Source organism: Schistocerca piceifrons, chromosome 7 (genome assembly GCF_021461385.2).
Source record: "Schistocerca piceifrons isolate TAMUIC-IGC-003096 chromosome 7, iqSchPice1.1, whole genome shotgun sequence".
NCBI classification, from domain to species: Eukaryota; Metazoa; Arthropoda; class Insecta; order Orthoptera; family Acrididae; genus Schistocerca; species Schistocerca piceifrons.
Window position 1 is genome coordinate 508355405 of NC_060144.1, and position 25110 is coordinate 508380514.

Below are 25110 nucleotides of genomic sequence, written 5' to 3' on the forward strand. Positions count from 1 at the left end.
AATCGATTCCACGAACTCTCCCTTTGAGGTCACGCGCATTGTCACTAGATTACGAGGCCCGGAATAACATTAACGTAGCGGTAGTTTGCCAGATGACTAGCTTGGCGAAGAAAAAGCCTATGCCACCGACATTTGCCTTTCGAGTGTATAGGTGTTTCACAACATTCCAGTTATTAGCAGAACGTTTTTTTCCAAAATATTTTTATGGTATAGCATTACAAAACTGAACTGCAAATGTGATCTGAAAAATTGTTAAAACCATTCATCGTTCCTGATTATGTTCTCTCTCTCTATCTATCTCTCTCTCTCTCTCTCTCTCTCTCTCTCTCTCTCTCTCTCTCACACACACACTCTCTCACACACACACACACACGCACACACACACACACACACAACTAAAGCGGCCAATGTCATGTGACGTGAGGATTTATAGGATTGATCTATCGAGTATTCCTTATTATGACTCCAATTCTCTAGTTTTATTCAAATGGTTCAAATGGCTCTGAGCACTATGGGACTCAACTGCTGAGGTCATTAGTCCCCTAGAACTTAGAACTAGTTAAACCTAACTAACCTAAGGACATCACAAACATCCATGCCCGAGGCAGGATTCGAACCTGCGGGTCTTGCGGTTCCAGACTGCAGCGCCTTCAACCGCACGGCCACTTCGGCCGGCCTAGTTTTATTACGCCACTAACTACACCCACCCACCCACCCACCCACACACACACACACACACACACACACACACACACACAATAAACCTCTTCCTCGCTACATAACTACCCCAACCTGCTTCCACTTGAACCTCCTTACTGTATTCATCTCTTGGCCTCTCTACACAGTTCCCCCCTCCCCACACATACATTCCGTCCATTAACAAACCGATTATTCCCTAACTCCTCAATGTGTTCCTCATCAATCAGTCCCTTGTTTTAGTCAAACTGTAAAGCGAGCACATAGCTCGAAATTTAGGAATATAGTCCATGTCGCAATCGGCACGCTGATTGGTGCGAACAGCAAGCGTAGACTTCCGTGGTCGTTGTCATCTTCGGTAAGGATTTTTCACGTGTATGTTTGTGTCGCCCTTTGTAGACCAACGTTTCTGATTATGCCACAAATATTAACTAATAGGTAAATGCCACATTCAGATGTCATATCTCTTGCCCGTAATGTCAACACTGAAGATAGTTATTCAATTCCAGATATGTTTGAATGGCAGGAGGCGGCTAATCACACCCTTTCTTGAGAATACGTTGTGTTATTGTTATTCCTACTGTCTTGTGTCTGAGATTGAGGGCCTTGTCAGTGCAGTGACGTAGTGTAATGCTTATGCGGTGCCCGTTGGCAGTTGGTAAAGCTCACGTGACTTAAGCCGTCCTGCTTACTGAGCAGGCAGTCAGACCTCAATAGCACTGTCAGCCCTTCAACCGGCTGCTGGTGCAAGCAGAGACGATGGAAGGTCTGTATGTAATGAGCTGTCCCGTCCCCTGGAAACGACCTAGTCGGCCAATCCTGCAAACACCGGAGCAACCGGACAAGGAAGAAGAAGAACTGTACCAGTTTGCCATTCACTTGCTGATAGCAGCCACCATGAATTAAAATAATAAAAACTGCTATCAATAAAGGACGTCAGCCCAAGCGTATCCATTCTTGTCATCAAGTCAGAAATACTTCTGATTCACGTCCACGACAATTGACTCTGCCAGAAGTATGAAATTACAGTACCTAAAGCAGATGGGTTGACGACATAAGGATACACACAGGATTAACTTGGATGAGAAAAGCTGAAGATGGTAATATATGGAGTAGTCTGGAAGAGGCCTGTAACCAGCAGTGGATGACAAACTGCTGACGATAAATGGATGATAGTAAATGGATGGTGAGAAATGGCTGATAATAAAAGCGTTGTGAGAAACGGATGTTTAGAAATAGATAGTGAGAAGTGGATGGTGATACATTAATGGTATAAACGGTGAGGAGAATGGGTGATGAGAAACTGATTCTCAGGAACGGAGAACGATAAATGGATGATGATTAATCGATGGTGAGAAACTGCTAGTGATAAACGTATATCGAGAAACAGATGATGATAAATGGATGGTGAGGAATGGATAAAATGGATGGATGAAACAGATAACGGTAGATAGATGATGAATATTACAATTTAGATCCATTATACCGGACATATAGTAATCATACGTGAATTGTGGAGAATATTGTTAACCTAGAGAGAGATGACTTACTTTATAACCATGTCAGACTTCTGGAAGAAAAAAGAGTGAGATGAGCTCTATTATATTCAGCTATTCAGTTCTTAGTTGCAATTATATTTTTCAAAAAATCATTTTTTAAGAGATTCAACCCGATGGATAGTTCGATAGCTTAATTCGTTTTGACTCCTTGAGTCCAGTATCTCTATGTTCTCGCATTTTCAACCAGACCATCAATGACATCCAGGAGTGGACATTCACTGTGTTCAATTAGCTTTCATTATTCCCTCCATGACTGACTAGAGTATCTTGTTGATCACTTTTAAAGATGTTGATACGATCTAAGACTGACGAACAAATTGTACCAAAAAATGACAGGAAGTATTGGCGATGCTGAAACTAGGTTGCACGGTGGAACAAGTCTTAGGCAACGCTTTTCAATATTTATGCTGAAAGTGTGTAGATGATCAAGCAGTACTGGCTCAGTCAGAAGGAGAACTACAATTTGTATCGAGAAGGATGATAAATATGGTAAAATCAATGTGACAATAATCAGCAAACATGAAGTTTGCATTAAAATATCATTGGAAGAAAAGACCTTACAACATGGCTTATTCCGTGAGATATTTGGCCCGGTCACCATTAATGGACCACACTATACAAATTACAAGCGCGTATTTCGCGAGATTTTTGTCTCGCTGGTGCATATGCAAAAACCCAAAGACAATATATACACGTGAATTTACGGCTCAGTGCGTTATTCTTTTCTACTCGCTGGACAATGAATGTAAAATGCTGCGGATTTCGGTATCAGACTCTGTCTTGACCTGTCAGGCAGGCAACTGCGTATGCAGAGGTATTGTAACTGTATCGTTTACGTATGAATCAATAAGCTAAATGTGAATTTGTGTCATCTACGTGACTTTAGACGGCGATCCGAAACAGTCTGGAAAACCAATAAGAGTGTTGCAGGGTAGAGTGTGCTGAGAAACAATTGTTAAAAAAAAAATTCGACACGTTACGGCGTTTCCGAGTTAATTATCATTGAAGTAAGCCAATCAGCCCACTGCGTGCACAAATGAAAGGTACCTGCCACAGACGGTATCCCCAAACGTTTTCTTCTTTTGGTTTGCTACAACCGAACAAGTGAGCGATAAAAAGCTGGAAAATGGGACGGTGGTAAGGATCGAACCCGAGCCACAGGCTGAGCAGTGTCGTGCGCTGTCATCTACGCTATGAAATCTACTGACACTGATTTTATTTGGCGGGACGCTTGAATTTGCGCGCGCAACGGCGTGACTGGCTGACTTAAATGCTAATCAGATCGGAAACGGTGCAGCGTATCTAATTTTTTTGAACAGTTATTTCTCAGCGCAACCTACCTCGCAACACCTTTACAAGCTTTTCAAACTGTTTCGACCACTTTGATTAAACCAATCATTAATGCCAAATATCGACAATCAATGATTTGCTGTAAACTGAAATAAAAACTCATGACAGGGGTCTCAGTTAATCTTATCGTGTGTTCGGCATTATAATTCTATCTTTTGGGGTCAGTTATTAAACCAGAATAAAACTGTTGATATTCTTTCGAGACAATGAACACACACTTCGAAGTAGATTTTGCTATCCAAAAATGAACTTTATTTTCGGATTATATTAAAGTCAAATTTATTTATGAATATTACCGCCAGATAGAACAAGTAATATACAAACGAAAGTGATTTTCTGCCTGGTTAATAAGTGGTACATTGTTGGTAATCTTTAATCAGAAGGCTGGTTTGATGAGGCTCTCCACGCTAATTACTCTATCTTGTGCAACCCTCTTTATTGCTACATAACTGCTGCAACCTATATCGCCTTCAACCTGTTGAATGTAGTCGAGCTTTTGTCTCTTTCAGTTTTTACCGTCGATTCTCCCCCCAAATAACGAACTAGACACTATCCCTTGATGACTCACGGTATGTCTTATCAATCGATCTCTTCTTCTGGTCAATCTGTGCCATAAATTTCTTTTGTCCCGGATTCGATTCTGCTCCTCTTAATCAATTACCGAGCTACGCATCTGATTTGCAGCAATATTTTGCACAACCACATTCTCTGTTCACGTGCTGTTTATTGCCTACCCTCCAAATGTCTTCTAGGTTGCACTCCGGACAAACACTACCAGAAAATACATGCCAACACTTAACTTTATATTACATGCTTAAATATTTCTCATTTTTTTCTGAAATGCCTTTCTTGTTACAACCAGTGTGTATTTTGTTACCAGATAATTAAGTTAAGAAAATACTTTCTAACAATTACATCGGTATTCGATGTCAACAAACGTCTCTTCTTCAGAAAGAAAACTGGGAAAGAAAGAAAACTCGAAAATTATTTAAAGAGACAATGAGAAACCAAAATTGAACAAAGCAAAATACATTACCAGAAACACGTACAACAAAAAGCCTATCCTTCGATGCAAAATTAAAATGTTATGAAACAGTTACAAGATCAGAAATAACTTACTCAACTGAAATCATTTTCAAAACAACTAGTACAGTAGAAATTGACAAAATATTAAAGACAGAAATAAGAATAATAACAACATGCATAAACGGACAGTATCAAGTAAATGGACATTACAGAATAGCTTCAAAGCCGGCCGGGGTGGCCGAGCGGTTCTAGGCGCTACAGTCTGAAACCGCGCGACCGCTACGGTCGCAGGTTCGAATCTTCCCTCGGGCATGGATGTGTGTGGTGTCCTTAGGTTAGTTAGGCTTAAATAGTTCTAAGTTCTAGGGAACTGATGACCTCAGAAAATAAGTCCCATAGTGCTCAGAGCCATTTGAACCATTTCGAATAGCTTCAAATGGAACAGTGCACACCAAAACAGAACCAGTAATGAGTACGATCAGAAAGAAGTGTATCTCATTCTTTGGACATCTGAGGACAAGACCATGAAACAGAATTAGTAAGCCAATAATAGAAATATTATGGAGTAGTAAGAGCAACATTGAATGGATCGCAGAAATTAAGGTAGACGTAGGGGAATTCCAAAATACGGTAGATGACTTAAAAAACAAAACAGAGTAAACGAGAATATGTCAAAACACACCAACCAGCCTACAAATAAAGATCAGTAACAGGGCTATACGTAGACTGATCTCAGACGAAGAAATAAAGAAAATATTTGAAAGAATGAATAAGTAATGGACTGATAAAAGAGTCAAACACCCTTCGTATAATAATAAATTATAATAATTCCCGTGTAACTAATGCACTATTGAATAGTCTTATTGAATTATTATTGGACGGTATTGTGTTATTGAAAAACAACAACCTGTATAAACGTTTGTATAACTGACTTGAGTGATCCAATGAAGGCCGTAAAGTAGAAACAATAAATAAATAAATGTGATGAATATTTTTAGTGGTGTGCTTTTTTGACATTGGGAGGAGGATCGTTCATAATAACAGAAATGGCCACACATTTGTTGCCGGCAATGGATCGGTTGATACGACACTTCGTACTGTGCGGCGGCGGAGCCGTCTTTTCAGGAGAGCCTGAAAACTATTTTTGTGGGCAGCCAGAAAGCGATGGAGAACACAATTACCAACGTTGCAAGTCAATATTCTTCTTGTACTCACTCAAAGAAATGTTTCTACTCCTTATTTGCGCAACGGGATCAGGAACTAAGATTACAAATAAAAGTATTCAGTTCTAACTGATAGATATATTTGATAAACTTTCACGACATAGTAATATTGCCGATAGTAATAATGTTCCTATCATAAACAGCACTAGTGGCTGTTCAGAGGCGACTTCGACGGTAAGTTCCCATTAAATGGTATTTCGCCCTGATTTTTAATAATCCAATTGATTTACTCGCCACAAAATTGGAAAACAATCTCTAAACTTGCCACGTGATTTTTTTAACGTTACGGTGGCACACACTGTTACTTTTGGGAAATCTAAGCGATCCAGGACGGTGTACAGCCCTCGGGAATTCACTCCATGTCCGCGCCGAAAACATGCGTTTAGCAGCAGCATAGCTGTGACGTCATACCAGGCAGCGCGTAAGCAAGTGTTTGACTGACGAGGACAGAGTGGTAGTCCGGTTCGAGGCGAAGTCGTATCACTGTCTCTCAGGCCATGTTTATATATGGGCCAGCGCACGGCCGAACGGAACAACTGCCGTCATCTGTTCTATCCCCAAGTAGCAGCATCTAAATGGCCGTTTTCTCGGACACACATCATTTTATAACACTGTTGTGTATCAATTTACGATCTTCGTAATTTTTGTATAAATGGTGTTAAGTTGGCTTTCAGCACAGAAACAGTTTTACCTCGCCTACATATAAATTTTTCCGTCTAGAATTTTTAGAATGGAGCTGACAGTAGAACCTGACCTCTGAATTACATCTTTAAGAAACCTTGTGTTGATTGTTGTTTACATCAATGCCTTGAAGCTTGTTATATCTTCATTATTAAACAAATGCAATCAAGTGCTGTAAACAGAACTTTCTAGCATTAACATAACTGATACCTAATCTACTACAAATAAGGACATTTTGTTCCAAATTTAGTTGTTTGTAAATTACTCGAAAAGTGTTAGAGGTAGCTTAATATTGTCCCATAGTTAATGTTTTTATATGAAACTGAAGAGTTAAACAAATTTTCATCTTTCTAAGTCTAATATTTAGCGCCTTCAATTTTCTAGTAAAAACGTGGACTCTGACCAAAATATTGTTCCTGTCAAGTTGAAACTTTTAACAGTTAATTTTGACATACATTTGCACATTCTGAACAATTTTTGTTTTTCTAGCTTCATTATTTAGGGCCACTTATTTGTGTCTTTAAACGATGTATTTAAGGAAACATTAATCTGATCGCTCTGAGATTAGACAATTTAAACATTAGTATACTGAAACACATATTAAAAAGTTTGGAAACGCAACTGTAATTTTCAGTTTCATCCTTAGTTTACGGCGCAGTACTTGTATGCTTGGCACAGGCGCGTTACGATGGCGTGACGCTAGTACCACTAAACTGTGGTGAGTCCCGGCACACTCGCTCACCTCTGTATCTCTCAAATGATACAGCGCTTGTTCCGGCACAGTACGGCATCAAGGAATCGTCTCTTTGGTTATGGAGTTAAGTGTGTAGATAAAAAGTGTAGAGGGTTGCTATGTGATGAATAGAGCGCGTAGGTTAAAATCCAACTTAGACTGAACTAATTATGTAGGAATGAAGAGACTTGTACATGATATATTACCATGGAGTTGAGTACCAAGCAAGTCTTTCGGCTAAGCCCAAAACAACAAAAATTCGATAACAGCTGCTTCCCAAGGTTTCTCAACTAACATCTGTTCGCAAATTTCTCGTACTATTTTGCATGAAATCATGAATAAGGTGTATAGGGCGTGACACCCTCGCTTGATTCAAAATCCGTTTCTGAGAACCGAAAAGGAATCCTTGTCTGCCTTTCCAGTTTCTCAGGAAATGGCAGAAGTAAGGTCAGCCGAACTGAATCCTAGTCGCCCGCGTTACATGTGTTTCTTATTGTAGTGTTGCTTGAGAGAGGAGGCCGAATGCACGCCTTAAACTCACGCAGGCTGGCGTGAGGTCTGAAACAGGATACGTAATGAATGCTATAAAGAAAAGTACGTAGCTGCTGGAATACTTAACTTTAATCCATCATTGTTGGCATCGCTCTTGACGATACAAGTGAGACTCTGTAGATACATGCAATGTAATGCAAATGGCGCCTTGCTAGGTCGTAGCCATTGACTTAGCTGAAGGCTATTCTAACTGTCTGCTCTGCACAGGAGCGAGGCTTCGACAGTGTTGCATCCCTAGCTAAGTCGTCCGTACAACTGGGGCGAGTGCTAGTAAGTCTCTCGAGACCTGCCGTGTGGTGGCGCTCGGTCTGCGATCACTGACAGTAGCGACACGCGGGTCCGACATGTGCTAATGGACCGCGGCCGATTTAAAGCTACCACCTAGCAAGTGTGGTGTCTGGCGGTGACACCACACTTATGCTACCGCGAAGAAAGAACGGAAGTCACTTGGGAGGCTGCACGACGACTCGACAAATAAGAAGAGAGGAAACAGAGTTTGTAGGCAATGATTTACGTCTCTTGCGGCACATAAAAATGTGATTGGCTCTTTGACACCAACGATGAGTTTCAGGACGCTGTCATGTGGTGGTTGCACTCGCAGCTGACTTTTAGGACAAACTGTTACGGGTAATTCTTACAAGGCAGAACCACCGATTGACATGGGGCAGTGCAAAGACACTGGACACGCGTTGGAGACGGCGGGGATTCAAGTGTTCGTTCGGACAGCCAGAGCTAGGTTTCCTGTGATATCCCTAAAATGCTTAAAGGGAAAAGTCGGCATGGTTCCGTTGAGAGAGTACGACCGATTTCCTTATTAAGTCTTCGTCAACCAGTGTTTGTGTCTCTAGCGGTACAATTTTTGACGGGACTTCTCATCTTCCTTACAGGGCACAAAAACAATTGTAATAAACTAATGTTAGTCACAGGCTGCCTCAGATTTTCGATTGTTTTGCTCAAAATGGAAAAAGCAAAGTCTCTTGACGTTTGATTCAAAACAGCCGTTTTCGTCTCACTCGTCACGTAAGGGCATATCACCTCAGTTGCATTTACACCCCACGTATGCCAAACATCACAATTTTCAATTGTTCCCATACATTAACAGCCTGATTGACAGAAACCAGAAACATCACACAGTACGTTTCGTTCTTAACCAGGGAAGTCGGTAAACACGATCTCTCTAGCAAAGCTACGACAATAACCTCTTACAGTAACACGGACGCCCGCACTTCTTCTTAGCCGTGGAATATAAATCATCCCGGACTTATTGAAAGTACCTCTGTCAAATCTTGGATAGGAAGCTCCACAATGTTACCTTCCAACAATGAAACCATTATTGAATGTTAGCTGGCAAATTGATCACCAGTGTGTTGCAAATAAGAGAACATCTACGAGATTTTGAATAGGAAAACTTATTATACAAGCTTCCTAACAAAGCCATCACTACTTGCTCTTATCCAGGGAAACCCAGCCGCTAGAAATATCATTAACACTTAGAGACTAGTCTTGTAATCAAAAGTAAATCATGAATATTGTATTTTTGTATGTTGCAGGTAACGAGAAATCCATTGCAGTTTGCCCAGGAGTCAAAGCTGTTACCAACAAACGACGGTAAATGTGTTGTGCGTGTAGTTTAAGCAGTATTAAGCCGTAAGTCTATGCATGAAGCTTCACAAATAGCAGTTTAGTATGTTTTTGACATTTCCTAATTTCCATAAATATTATAACGTCGAATATGAAATGACGAACACTGTGATGCATTTATTTCAAAACTATAATTATAGAAGATGATTCGGCTGTCAATAACTATGTCGTTTAATGCAAGAGGCAATATTATGTCTAGCCTTCACAAACCATGCGCCAGATTTTTATAGTCTGTCGCTCGCTATTCGTAAACTACACTGAAGCGCCAAGAAAATGGCATAGACATGCGTATTCAAATACAGAGGTATGTAAACAACCAGAATACGGCGCTGGAGTCGACAACCCCTATACAGGGTGTTACAAAAAGGTACGGCCAAACTTTCAGGAAACATTCCTCACACACAAATAAAGAAAAGATGTTATGTGGACATGTGTCCGGAAACGCTTAATTTCCATGTTAGAGCTCATTTTAGTTTCGTCCACCTACGCTCAATGGAGCACGTTATCATGATTTCATACGGGATACTCTACCTGTGCTGCTAGAACATGTGCCTTTACAAGTACGACACAACATGTGGTTCATGCGCGATGGAGCTCCTGCACATTTCAGTCGAAGTGTTCGTACGCTTCTCAACAACAGATTCGGTGACCGATGGATTGGTAGAGGCGGACCAATTCCATGGCCTCCACGCTCTCCTGACCTCAACCCTCTTGACTTTCATTCATGGGGGCGTTTGAAAGCTCTTGTCTACGCAAGCCGGGTGCCAAATGTAGAGACTCTTCGTGCTCGTATTGTGGACGGCTGTGATACAATACGCCATTCTCCAGTGCTGCATCAGTGCATCAGGGATTCCATGCGACGGAGGGTGGATGCATGTCTCCTCGCTAACGGAGGACATTTTGAACATTTCCTGTAACAAAGTGTTTGAAGTCACGCTGGTACGTTCTGTTGCTGTGTGTTTCCATTCCATGATTAATGTGATTTGAAGAGAAGTAATAAAATGAGCTCTAACATGGAAAGAAATCGTTTGCGGACACATGTCCACATAACATATTTTCTTTCTTTGTGTGTGAGGAATGTTTCCTGAAAGTTTGGCCGTACCTTTTTGTAACACCATGTATATGGAAACAAGTGTCTGGCAGAGTTGTTAGTTCGGTTACTGCTGCTACCATGACAGGTTATCAAGATTTAAGTGAGTTTGAACGTGGTGTTATAGTCGGCGCACGAGCCATGGGACACAGCACATCTAAGGCAGCAATGAAGTGGGGATTTTCTCGTACGACCATTTCACGAGTGTACCGTGAATATCAAGAATCCGGTAAAACATCAAATCTCCGACATCGCTGCAGCCGAGAGAAAATCCTGGAAGAACGGGACAACCGACGACTGAAGATAATCTTTCAGTGTGACTGAAATGCAACCCTTCCGCAAATTGCTACAGATTTCAGTACTAGGCCATCAACAATTGTCAGCGTGCGAACAATTCAACGAAACATCATCGATATGGGCTTCGGAGTCGAAACCCACTCGTATACCCTTGATGACTGCATGACGCAAAGTTTTATGCCTCGCCTGGGTCCGTCAGCACCGACGTTGAGCTGTTGATGACTGGAAACATGTTGGCTGGTCGGTCGAGTCTCGTTTTAAATTGTATCGAGCGGATGGACGTGTACGGGTATGGAGACAACCTCCTGAATTCATGGATCCTGCATTTCAGCAGGGGACTGTTCAAACTGGTGGAGGTTCTGTAATGGTCTGGGGCGTGTGCAGTTGGAGTGATTTGGGACCCCTGATACGTCAAGATACGAATCTGACAGGCCACACGTACGTAAGCTTCCTGTCTGATCACCTGCATCCATTCATGTGCACTGTGCATTCCGACGGGCGATTCCAGCAGGTTAATGCGACACCCCACACGTCCAGAATTGCTACAGAGTGGCTCCAGGGGCAGTCGTCTGAGTTTAAACACTTCCGCTGGTCACCGAATTCCCCAAACGTGAACATTATTGAGCATATCTGGGATGCCTTGCAACCTGCTGTTCAGAAGAGATCTCACCGCCTCGTACACTTACAGATTTATGGACAGCGCAACAGGATTCATGGTGTAAATTCCCTGCAGCACTACTTCAGACATTAGTCGAGTCCATGCCACGTCGTGCTGCGGCACTTCTGCGTGTTTGCTGGGGCGCTACACGATATTAGCAGATGTACCAGCTTCCTCTTCAGTGTACTTGTCCTACGGAAAAAATGAACAGAACCTTTTCGTAGGAAATGTAATGTATTTAAATTTTGTAGTGAGATATCGATTTGTTTAAGAAAACCGTGCAAAAGTGGCCTTCATACGCACCCACACCCCCACACTTACCCCTCACCAGTCAGGATTTCTGTTCTGTTGCTCGTGGCACTCCCTCCCACCTCTGTACAGAAATTTCCACTACATGAACTATTCACGATATTCGACCTGTTTTGGTCTCTTTTGATTGGGCTATTACACCAGCAGCATAGTCGGCTATTTCGTTAACATTATAAAATTAAACGTGCCTGGGAGGGTAACGAAAGAAAAACAACGCTGTAAGTAATTACGCTGACAGTTCGATTCAGTCTTAACGCTTACGAGTTAAATAGTTTTGTAGTCAGAAGGCGTGACGAATACGACGAAGTAATAGTTTATTTCATGCTGTTAAGATTTGCAAAATCGGCAAAATTTACACAAATGTCACTTTTGAAATTTGTAAGTGTTCGACTAAGGTGGTGGCGTAAAACCGCCAGTCATTGAAGACGAAAAAAGGTCGAATACGCAAAATAATTCGTGAAGCCCCAAATTTTTGTAGAGTGGAAGCAGCGGAGATGCCATGAACAACACACCAGGAATCATAACCGGTGGCGGCTGAGTGTGCGAGTGCTGGTGCGTTTCCAAGTCATTTCTGTACTTTTTGCGTGAATAACTTGAAAACTACGATATCCAGCGAAAACGTATCGTGATAAGAAATTTAACTATATATAGTTCCTACAGAAAAATGTCGTGTTAATTTTTTTCTGTAGAACTAACTGTTAGCGCTTAGCGAGGGAGGGCTTATGAAAATCTTGCGCTTGATTTATGAAGGCGATATATAACTTTTCGTGTTGCATAAAACGATATCGGTAAGGGCAGCTGCATCACTCGGCATATGTGTTATATCTGTTCTGGCCAATTACAAGGTCGCATTTGAATAATTTTTATTGAGGAACTCATCTGCAGTGTAGAATCAGCAATTTGTGGACAAACAGCTGTAATCAATGTGTAAAAACCCTCCTTTGTCTTTAAGTCAGTTTCGTTCTGGATGTATATTGTGAAATACTTTTTTTTAAATATCTGTGTGTTTCGATATTTTCTATGTCCGAATTCGTTTCGTTATAGCTGATGCACACGAATTTTCAGTCTATTATCCGATTTCTGAGAGTTACTATTTTTTTCCAAACTTCATTCGTTCACAAATGCACTGTGGGCCAAAGTATTAAATTATTAAGTATTGAAATCTATGCATAACAGAAATAAGTGAACGAACTTAATGATATTTCTAATTACTTTCTTTTTGTATTTAACAGTTGTCCCCGACGTGAGGACTTACCAAAACATACTACAGGGTGAAAAGTATTTAAACCGACAAACTCTAGGAGGTTGTAGGAGACATCAAAACAAATATTTTTCCCTAATATCATTTTTCCCTATGAGGAGTATTTAAACCGGTAGAGGAAGATTTTTATGGCGGCAAATTAATTAAACCAACAAACACTTTTCCATTTTTTTATGACCAAGAGAAAACACATTAGCACAACCCAAATTCAATTACAGTAGATTATCAAAATTGCCTCCACTGACACGTGAACAAAGGTTACACCGTCGCATCATGTTCTGTCTGACACGGCCAAAAACCCCAGGAGTACCCTGAATTGTTCCTGCTGCTGCTGCTGCTGCTGCTACTATCCAGGCAACAAGATCCTCTTATGATGCAACAGGAGTTGCGTAAACAAATTGCGTATCTCTCCCCACACAAAAAGTCCAGAGGGGACATGTCTGGGGATCGAACAGGCCATGGTACAGGACCGCCCCTGCCAATCCACGTTTCTGGGAACCGTCGGTCCAGGAATCGACGCACACGGCGACTGAAATGTGCCAGCGCCCCGTCATGTTGGAACCACATGCGTTGTCTTGTATGGAGCGGCACGTCTTCCAGCAATTCTGGCAATGCTCTGGCGAGAAAATTGCAATAGTGCCTGCCATTTAATGGCCTAGGTAGCAGATACGGCCCAATTAAACAGTCCCCAACAACAACGACCAGCACATTAACGAAGAACCGCACTTGATGAGCGCTAGTAACTGTAGCATGTAGGTTATCCTCACTCCAAACATGCGAACTGTGCATGTTGAAGACTCCGTCACGCCCGAACGTTGCTTCATCGGTAAACAACACAGAGGATAGAAATGCAGGATGCATTTCACACTGTTCCAGGTACCACTGCGAAAACTGTGCTCTGGGTGGATAATCAACTGGTTCCAGGTTGTGGACACGCTGTACGTGACGACGTTAACTTGTCGATTTTTATAACACTGAAATTGATAATTACATAGCAGCTTCTGATATGGCACTCATCTGTTACCTAAACACCTTGTCAACGGTGCACTATTAATTCTGTATAAAAATCCGATCTTTTGAAAATATCCACTTTTGTCTCCGTCGTGAAACAAAATGTCAATAACGTAGCAGAAAGAAGCGGGGTGTAACAGATGTGGTATTTTATAATGCGACCAGACATTTAATTGTCTCCAATGAAAACCCTTAACTCACACAGTCTATTGACATCATGTTGTACGGGTTAATTCGTAAGTACCTCCGGGATTTCAGAAGACTACAGTGGAATAAGTACAATACATACAGAAAAAGGACACACATCAGTGGATAGAGCATGTCTCTAAGATTCGATTTGTAATATGCGCCGCGGCTTAGTTGCTGAGATCACCACCAGTGGACAGGCCTGTCAGAACGTATATGACGGGTAGTGAAACGGAAACCGAACACCCGCCACAGAGGCACCATGGAATGGTTACGTTCGAAAGTAATCACCACACGGATTAAGACATTTATCCCACTGGGAGACGAGATGATCAGTTACTGTTTCGTAGAGCGCGGCCGGCCGCTGACGGATTCACAACTGCACCCGCTCTTGCTCTTCCTCGGCTGACTGAAAGCGACACCCACGCACGCTTTTCTTCAGGTCGCCAAAGATGTGAAAATCACGGGGCGAAAGATCCAGGTTGTATGAGAGATGTTACAGTGTTTTCCAATCAACTCGCTGAAGCGTATCCTTCATCCGAATGGCAGTGTGGAGGCCAGGATATTTAAATCAAACAGTGTTCCGACAGCCCGACAGCAAGCGGTAACGCCAACAGTTGGAACATCCCACATATTCCTCCACCAAATATATCCAAGGCTGTTCACAAAGGTTAAGGTAAGGTCATGATGTCCTCTTCTTCGACAGGTCATGACGTCCTCTTCTGCCCGTAGAGTTTCTTGAGCGTGGAACCACAACCAGTGGGCAGCACAGTGAAGATACTTTGCAGAAACTGCAATGTGCCATCATGTCAAAACGCCAGAGAATGCTGTCGGACAGAATCATCCAGTTACACGGTAACTCTCGCCTCCACACTGCCAATCGGACGATGGCTACGCTTCAGCGATGTGGTTGGGAAACACTGCAACATCCTCCGTACATACCGGATCTTTCACCGTGTGGTTTTCGCGTCTTTGATGACCCGAAGACAGACATGCGTGGACGCCAGTTTGAATCGGACGAGGAAGTGCAAGAGTGTGTGTGATTGTGGATCCGACAGCGGCCGTCCGCGTTCTACGAAACAGGAATTCAAAAAATGGCTCTGAGCACTATGCGACTTAACTTCTGAGGTCATCAGTCGCCTAGAACTTAGAACTACTTAAACCTAACTAACCTAAGGACATCACACACATCAATGCCCGAGGCAGGATTCGAACCTGCGACCGTAGCGGTCGCTCGGTTCCAGATTGTAGCGCCTAGAACCGCACGGCCACTCCGGCCAGCAACAGGAATTAAAAGAATAATTGATCGTCTCGTCTCCCCGTGGGATAAATATCTTAGCGCACGTGGTGATTACTTTTCTCAGACGGGTAAGAATTGATGGTAGAGTTCGAGTGTGGCGCAGACCCCACCAAGCCGTGGACCAAAATTGACAGAAAGGCACTGTACAAGCTGTTGGTGGCTCCATATGATGTGGAATAGGTCCTCTGATTCAACTGGACTGTTCATTAACTGGAAATGGTCACATCCGGGTGCGTGGACACCATTTGCAGTCATTCGTGGACTTTACGTTAGCAAACAACAATGAAACTGTTATGGATGACAGCGGGCGAAGTCACCGAGCCACTATTATTCGCGATTGGTCTGTCGAACACTCTAGCCAATTATAGTGAATTATTTGGCCAGCAAGATCTCTCGACGTGAATCCCATAGAACATTTATGGGACATAATCAGGAGGTCAGAGCAGTTCTAGGCGCTTCAGTCCGGAACCGTGCTGCTGCTACGGTCGCAGGTTCGAATCCTGCCTAGAGCTTGGGTGTGTGTGATGTCCTTAGCTTAGTTAGGTTTAAGTAGTTCTGTGTGTAGGGGACTGATGACCTCAGATGTTAAGTCCCATAGTGCTTAGAGCCATTTGAACCATTTTCGGTTGGTCATTTCGTTGACAACATTCTGCACCGGCAACACTTTCGCAATTATGGACGGCTATGAAGGCAGCCTGGCTCAGTATTGCTACGGGGGACTTCCAGCGCCTTGCTGAATCCATGTCACGTAGAGTTGCTGTACTGCACCGGAAAAAGGCGGTCCGACACGATATTAGCCGGTAATCCATGACTTTCGTTACATCAGTGTACAACATAGGACACTCTCCTATGCATTCTCTCAGTATTACGAACACGCTTCAACTCATTGATCAGTACATAGCCCGTACCTCATTTGAGGTTGTTGACACACACATTACGATTTCTACAACCTCTTTGGTCGCAGTCACCGATTTCGTCCAAGTTTCTAGTATTTGAAGAGTTTGGCCAGAAATAGAAGGGACAGAAGTAGAAGCGTCAGATGGCCAAATGATCAGAAAGAATTTTATCCACGCGTCGGCCACTTATGTTAGCATAGGTTCCAAAGAATGGCTGGCGCGGTGGAGAAAGTACAGGACGATGATTTGAGGCCGTGGTGTCGAATTCCTATACGGAAACTTATTTTATTCTTAATCATTACGTACTTACACCGTAAAGAACGCTTAATGTATTGTATTTTCTAATACTTTCACAAAAAGTATGAGTGGTACACTGCAAATAAACTTTCAAGGAAGAATTGCAAGACGTGGTCCGCCTACATAAATTTAAATCCTTTATTTTGCAGTTGATGTTTCCCACGTCCTGTGTCTGGACTCATTGTAAAAACAGGCGAAGAAGTAATTTTCTCGGCACCTTGCACGCGTTATAAACGTCGTATTTTTACAATAACAATGTTGCTTTAAAGTTTCCGTAGAAAACCAAACTTGGTTTACATTTATAAATGGTTCTCTCTCATCGCAGAATTGGGCAGCAAACCACGCGTAGTGTTGCTCGAAGGTCAAAATGAAACTAACAGAACATACGAAGTCCTGTCTGCTTTAATTACAATTCCTTCTTGGAAAGTTATTTGCCGAGTGACTGTGGACACTGTTAAGTACGGCCGTTTCTTGGAAATTTGTATTCACTTCCAAGTTTTCTTTTGCCCTTCTTTTTCATGATTTTTATGATGTTAACGAACACAATATTCAGCATTATTTCTGATTATTTGCATAGTAAGAAACGTAAAAATTGGAAATATGAAGGAAGTTCCTGCATATGGATTCGACCCCACGATCATGATAAGATGGGTCTGTACTTTTTCCACTGTGCCATCCGCTGCTTGGGAACTGCGTTAACGCAGGTGGTTGATGCGTCGACAAAATGTCATTTTTTTCTAAACGTTATGCCATCTCGAGCTCCCTCTTCCGTCACTTCTACTCTGCCCAAGCCCGGCATATACCAGAGAACAGGACGAAATTTGTCATAACTTGGAGTCGCGGTCCCCTTATGAGTCTCAGTGGTTTGAAATGTGGGCCAGCATCCATATCCGATCAGTTACCGTACCTGGTGTTTGTTCCTAAGGCAGTGTTCAGCAATAGCAGGTTAAGATTTCTCTGCTTGGTGGGCCGCCGATATTTGCTAAAGCGCTGCGAAACCGATTAGAATAACCTGCGACACGTAGCAACAGGAACATTCCCACTCTGAGGCAATGAGTATCCTGCCCACAGTCAGGGATACAATAAAATACTTATAATAGAAAAAATATCTCAATAAAGTTGCCTATAAATAGAATTTGTCACTATACTGTTAACACATACTGGTTGAACATAATCCTCACACAATTCATGGATACATGTTGCACGTAACATTCTGTCGAAAATGACAATACTTGATCGTTATAAGATTATATATTGCATTTTGTGTCATTACATCGTAACTTGCTAATATATGGACGTTTACCTGTTACTTCAGAAAGTGCTGTTTGAGAGAGCAGTCCGTGAAAAGTGTGCAGTAAGAAATCAATCCGTTTTCAAACGGTACTCAGTGAACAACTATTTGTACCGGGTGGATATAATTAAAGTGCACAGGGGTCCAGTGTGTGCTGTAATTATCTTGTGGCAGCGAAACTTGGTAGACATTCTAATGCGTTAATGTGGAACCGATTTACGCTGTAAAAAATTAGTTCCAGTTTTAGCCACCAGATGTAAATCTGATGCTGTGAATGCAAGAAAGACGTGTATAAATGTTTCCATAGGTAATGGATTAGAAAAGTGCCGTGGGCAGAGAAGGTCAAACAAACGAGAAAGGCATAATGTTGATTTTATTATTTACTCCACTCATACGATTTGTTCAATATGAACACTGGAGACACTGGCGAGATGCTGTACAGCATCATATGCGGACCAGCTGCCCAAAATTAGATTTAATTTCTTTCCGGTGTAAATCAGTTCTGCATTAACGCATCGCTGCCATACGATAGTTACAGGCCACACTGGACTCTCGTACGCAGTTGCACTTTAATTACAACCATCCTGAAGGAAATTAGTCGACAACGGGGTCATTAGAGGCGAAGTACACGCTCGGACTAGGGAAGTATGGGGAAGGAAATCGGCCGTGACCTTTCAAAGGAACCGTTCCAACTTTTGCCTAAAACGAATTAGAGAAATAGCGGAAAAGCTAAATCAGGATGGCCGGACTCGGATTTGAACCGTCGTCCTCCTAAATGCGAGTCCAATGCTCTAATCACTGCGCCACCTCGCTCAGTAACAACCACGCTCTACAAGACATGTAACCATAGAGCATACAGACTACTTACTGTATTCGAATTTTACACACAAAGTTACGATTGACGGACTGCCAGCAAGCAATTGTTTTATGAGGAGATTATGATACGAAGAGATGAGTTTAGCTCTGTATCCAGTTCAAGAACACTGAATTACAGCAAAAGATTGGAAAAAAATTACGTTTAGACTTCCTATTAGTGTATTGTGTTCATGCTAACACACTCTGTTTTCTATCTATCAGATACACTTGAAGAAAGTAAGCGATTACATCGATTCATCACATTGGAGAAAATGATAAAGTTTCTTTTCAGTAGGTCATTACCATGTCCCTCTTCCGGCATGAACATCATACATTTATTTTATCTTCCTGCAGACAGAGGAGAAGCCAAACAGAAATTTGAAAAGAGAATTAAAGGCAACGAGGAAGAAATAAAAGGTTTGAGGTATGCTGATGGTATTGTATGATGGAGAGCTGAAAAGTAATGCTTCCGAACTTTTAAGTGAAAACTATTAAAGATTTTAAATAAAACAAACTTTATTAACATACTTCATCGTTATTCTTCAAGAATCCATATTTATTTCTCAACCAAGTCACCAATGCGACGAAACACATTTTCCCCAGCGAAAAAGCAGTTTGCTGATACCGTCACGGTAGAACGTTTGACTTCGTTGACGGAGCCATAACCTTACATCAACTTGCACCGCTTCACCGCTATCAATGCGAAATCTTCGAAGGTGTTCCTTAAGTTTGTGAAACTGATGAAAATCGGATGGAGCGAAGTCGGGACTGTATGGTAGATGATCGATGACAGCGAACGAGAGGCGTCTGGCTGTTGCAGATTTCGCAGAACACGTGTGTGGTCTGGCATTTTCATGCTGGAGGACAGGGTGCTTTGTGTCTGGACGGGTAGACACTCTATTTCTCACGCACTGCCATAGTCACGTTACCTATCTCCATGTCACACACTACAATCCTGAGCCCTCTAGCGGCTTAGTGTTGCAACTTGTGTCAGCGAAGTGGGGAATCATATGTATGACATGTAATACCTCAAGTGATATTGAGTGGAGAATAAAGAATTCGAAGGCATTAGTTTTCAGCACACCCTTATAATTCTGTGGGAGGTGGCGAAGAACTTGGAAGAGCAGTTGAACGAAATGGGCAGTGTCTTTAAAACAGTTTATTTGGTCAATATCAACAGAAGTAAAACAATTATAACAAAGTGTGATGGAATTGGGGCAGATGGTCGACAAGTCTTGTAATTTAGGGACCAAAAACACTGATAGTGGCTGTAGCAGCAAAGACTCACTATGGCAATAAATGCATTTTATGAAAAACAAAAATGAGTTAACATCGAATGTAAACTAATAGTTTAGGAAGTCTTCTCTGAAGATCTTTCTTTATCTGGAGTGTAGCCTTATGTGGAAGTGAAACTGGACGATGAAGAGATCTACACTCATGCTCATAAATTAAGGACAATGCTGATACACGGTAAAAAAACGCTCTGCTGGGCGTTTTGCGGGTTTAAATCACCTCGGGGTGTGACCATGCGGTGCATTTGAACTGCGGTCGTCGCACGGTGCCGATGGCCGAGTCCACATACGCAGAGCTGTGTTAGTGCTGGAGGCTGGTCAAACACAGCAGGTCGTAGCACGGGCCCCCCGTGTGCCGCAAAGTCTGATGGCAACGATTCCAGCAGACAGGAAACATGTCCAGGCGCTACAGTACGGGACGTCCACAGCGTACAACACCACAAGAAGACCGATATCTCACCATCAGTGCCCGCAGACGGCCACCGAGTACTGAAGGTAGCCTTGCTCGGGACCTTACCGCAGCCACTGGAACATTTGTCTCCAGACACACAGTCCACAGACGACTGAATAGACGGTTTATTCGCCCGGAGACCTGCAAGGTGCATTCCACTGACCCCTGGTCACAGGAGAGTCTGTAAAGCCTGGTGTCAAGAACACAGTACATGGTCATTGGAACAGTGGTCCCAGGCTATGTTCACGGACGAGTCCAGGTATAGCCTGAACAGTGATTCTCGCCGGGTTTTGATCTGGTGTGAACCAGGAACCAGATTCCAACCCCTTAATGTCCTTGAAAGGGACCTGTATCGAGGTCGTGGTTTGATGGTGTGGGGTGGGATTATGATTGGTGTACATACACCCCTGCATGTCTTTGACAGAGGAACTGTAGCAGGTCAGGTGTATCGAGACGTCATTTTGCACCAGTATGCCCGCCTTTTCAGGGGTGGAGTGGCTCCCACCTTCCTCGTGATCGATGATAATGCCCAGCCCCACCGAGCTGCTATCGCGGAGGAGTATCTTGAAACAGAAGATATCAGGCGAATAGAGTGGCCTGCCTGTTCTCCAGACCTAAACTCCATCGAGCACGTCCGGGATGCTCTCAGTCGACGTATCGCTGCACGTCTTGAAACCCCTACGACACTTCAGGAGTTCCGAGGCAGGATTTGAACCTGCGACTGTAGAAGTCGCGCGGTTCCAGACTGTAGTGCCTAGAACCCCCTGGGCTAGCCCAGCCGGCGATCATATCCCTTACTGATGTCGGGGTACATGCGCAGGAAACAGTGGCGTTTTGTAGCACATGTGTTTCGGGACGTTTTCTCAACTTATCACCAATACCGTGGACTTAGATCTGTGTCGTGTGTGTTCCCTATGTGCCTATGCTATTAGCGCCAGTTTTGTGTAGTGCCACGTTGTATGGCGCCACATTCTGCAATTATCCTTAGTTTATGAGCACGAGTGTAACAATAAGAAAATATAAGATTTTGAAATTTGGTACTACAGCGAAATGCTGAAAATTAGACGGTAGATCTAATAACTAACGGAGAAATGTTGAATCAAATTGAGGACAAAGGAAGTTTACAGCAAAACCTGACTAAAAGAAGGGATTGATTGGCGGATTACTTACCTTAAAGACGTTAAGCAATTCTCAGTTCGATAATCGAGGGAACTTTGTGTGCCTGGGTTGCGGGAGAGAGATAAATTTAAATCGAAGAGCAGCGTCTTAGATAGATACAGGTGAAAGTTGTTATGCAGAAATGAAGAAATTTGCAGGGGAAGGAGTAGTGTGGACAGTTGGATCACAACAACAGAGGTCTCATTGTCACCTCACTAAAAACAAGTCGTCCATCCGATTAGATACAAAAGAAAAAGAAATAAAACAGACAATACATGTGAGAGATTGAAAATGGTGCTCTCTCAAAAGTGCTGAATACAATGGGAATAACAGATATCTATCGATTCATTGATTTGTATTTCGAGAAAGATAACTTACAAATGTTTTTCTTCAAACTGGAAGTTAATTGGTGCTTTAGAGCATAACGACTGTAAAGATGACGTTTATGAAGCTCTGTAGTAAATATATGTGCACTCATGTGATTTACAAAAGCCGAACACCATAGGTGATCTCTTTCTAAGTAATCATTAGTTAATTAACTCATAAGCTGTTTATTTAAGTTTATGATTGCCACATTATATCGTCTCGAATCCTGAAGCGTTTAATAGCTTGATTAACATGTGTCTGGTGACCCCAGCACAAACTACTTCAACTTCGCCGTAAAGGTATGAGAGACTAAACTTTGGGCGTACTGGAGAGTGCAGCAAACCCTACCCGGTCGCAAGTTTTCCAACGTGAGATAAACTTAGCTCTCATTACTTTTGTCCATATGCGACCGCAAGATGACCGCTGCCAACCAGAACCAGGCACTATGCACTTCTGATAGCAGGTGATCTCGGAAATGTACGTTACGTGGCTGTTTTAGCAGAATATCGCTGGCACGTTCTCACTTTTCGTAATCAGACGCATAATTAAGGTAATTTTCAGTGTGATGAAAAGCGTCATAACGTCTTCAAAATGGCCATTTTTGAAGACAGTGTGTCAGAAAGATATTTTTTGAAACTTTCACTGTCACATAGATGTCTTCGTATGGTGTGAGTTACGACCTCTGTGGGATCGTTTTCATTAGTAACAATAGCCGTGCCGATGGTTTGGGCTGCTACACAATCCAGTCACAATAATGTGACCACTTCTCAAAAGCCTGAATAACCACCATCTGCAGTGCTGACCTCTGCGACACGAGCAGGAAGGGAGTCAGTGAGGTTTTGGTGGTGTGGAGAGGGATGTGGAGCCATGCCGACTCCAATGCCGCGCTAAGTTTCTCGGTTGAGTATCCGTTGCGTGAAGAGCCCAATCGAGGTGATTCCACAGATACTCAACTGGGCCTAAATTCAGGGAGTTTGGTGGCCAGGGAAGTACGGTAAACCCTTCCTGGTGCTCTGCTTACAAGACATTACACTCCGAGCTGTGAGACAGGTTGCACCGTGCTGCCAGTTGGTGGCGTCGTGTCGAGGAGAACCAAACTGCATGTAGGGGTGGACGTGGCCTCCAAGGATGGATGCATACCTGTATTTATCCATTGTGCCTTCCAGAATGACGAGACCATCAAGGAAATGCCACGAAAATATTTCCGGGACAATAACATTCCCTCCTCCGGCCTGACCCTTCTGTCCATTGTTGCTTTCTGTTTGCTTTCAGATGACCACCTTTCTCATTGAGCATAAAATGTGATTCATCGGGGAAGGTTACCTGTCGTCACTCATTGGCGTGCAAATTCCAGCCTTCATCGTCGATTAATAGCAGTCAGGATGAGTATATGAATCAGGTGCCTGCTGCAAGGCCTACAGGCAACATCGTTCGCTGGTGGTCGTTCAGGAAGCACTGTTGGTAGCCTCTTGGTACATCTGGGTTGGCAGGTGCTCAGTACTTGCACGTCTATTGGCCCGTACACACCTCCACAGCCGTCGTTCACCCTTGCCATCTGTGGCCCCTGGTGCACCACAGATGCCTCGGCGCCGGTTTTGGACTGCGCCATTTTGCCATCCACGGTGTACTTTAACCACGGGGGCACGGAAACAGTTTACGAAGTTAACTGCTCCAGAAATGTTTCCACCCGTAACCCGAAAGCCAATGATCATGCCCTTTTGGATGTCAGATGATCCGCCCCGTTTCCGCATTACGACAACGACTGCGCTGTTTTCCTCGTCCCCCGACACGTTTTGTGTACCTTTCGCTGGTGGTGCTGCCACCTTCCGCCTGAAGTCGAACATGGCGGTAGCCACATTAATGTGGCTGGACCTTGTAGTATAGTAAGCAATGATTGATTTGGATTGGATTGTTTGGGGGAAGAGACCAAACAGCGAGGTCATCGGTCTCATTGGCTTAAGGAAGGACGGGGAAGGAAGTCGGCCGTGCCCTTTCAAAGGAACCATCCCGGCATTTGCCTGGAGCGATTTAGGGAAATCACGGAAAACCTAAATCAGGATGGCCAGACGCGGGATTGAACTGTCGTCCTCCCGAATGCGAGTCCAGTGTCCTAACCACTGCGCCACCTCGCTCGGTAGTAAGCAATGAGGCAGAGCTTATGGCAAGTAAAGCTGTGAGGGCGGGTTGTGCGTCGTACTTGGATAGCTAAAGTGTCCACGAAATACGAGGCCCCGGGATCGAATGTCAGTCCCCCATACCATTTCAATCTACCATGAAGTTTCGAATCAGCGCACAACTCGCTGCAGAGCGAAAAATTCATTCCATTGTGAGGCCACTGCTATATCCCAAAAATTGTAGGTTATGGTGTAAGTAGCCTGCTAAGGATTTTATATTGGTAACGCCACGTAGCGCTCTGTATGAAAATCACTGGCTGTGCTGTGTGCAGTATGAGGCTGGTCGGCATTGTTGCAATATTCGCCATTGTAGTGTTGGGCAGTTGGCTGTTAAAAGCGCGTAGCGTTGCGCAGTTGGAGGTGAGGCTCCAGCAGTGGTGGATGTGCGGAAGTGAGATAGCGGATTTTTGAGAGCGGATTATCTGGACGTGTGTCCATCAGAAACAGTACATTTGTAAGAATGGATGTCATGAACTGCTATATATATTATGACTTTTGAACACTATTAAGGTAAATACATTGTTTGTTCTCTATCAAAATCTTCCATTTGCTAACTATGCCTATCAGTAGTTAGTGCTTTCAGTAGTTTGAATCTTTTATTTAGCTGGCAGTAGTGGCGCTCGCTGTATTGCAGTAGTTCGAGTAACGAAGATTTTTGTGACGTAAGTGCTTTGTGAAAGGTATAGGTTAATGTTAGTCAGGGCCATTCTTTTGTAGGGATTATTGAAATTCAGGTTGCGTTGCGCCGAAAATATTG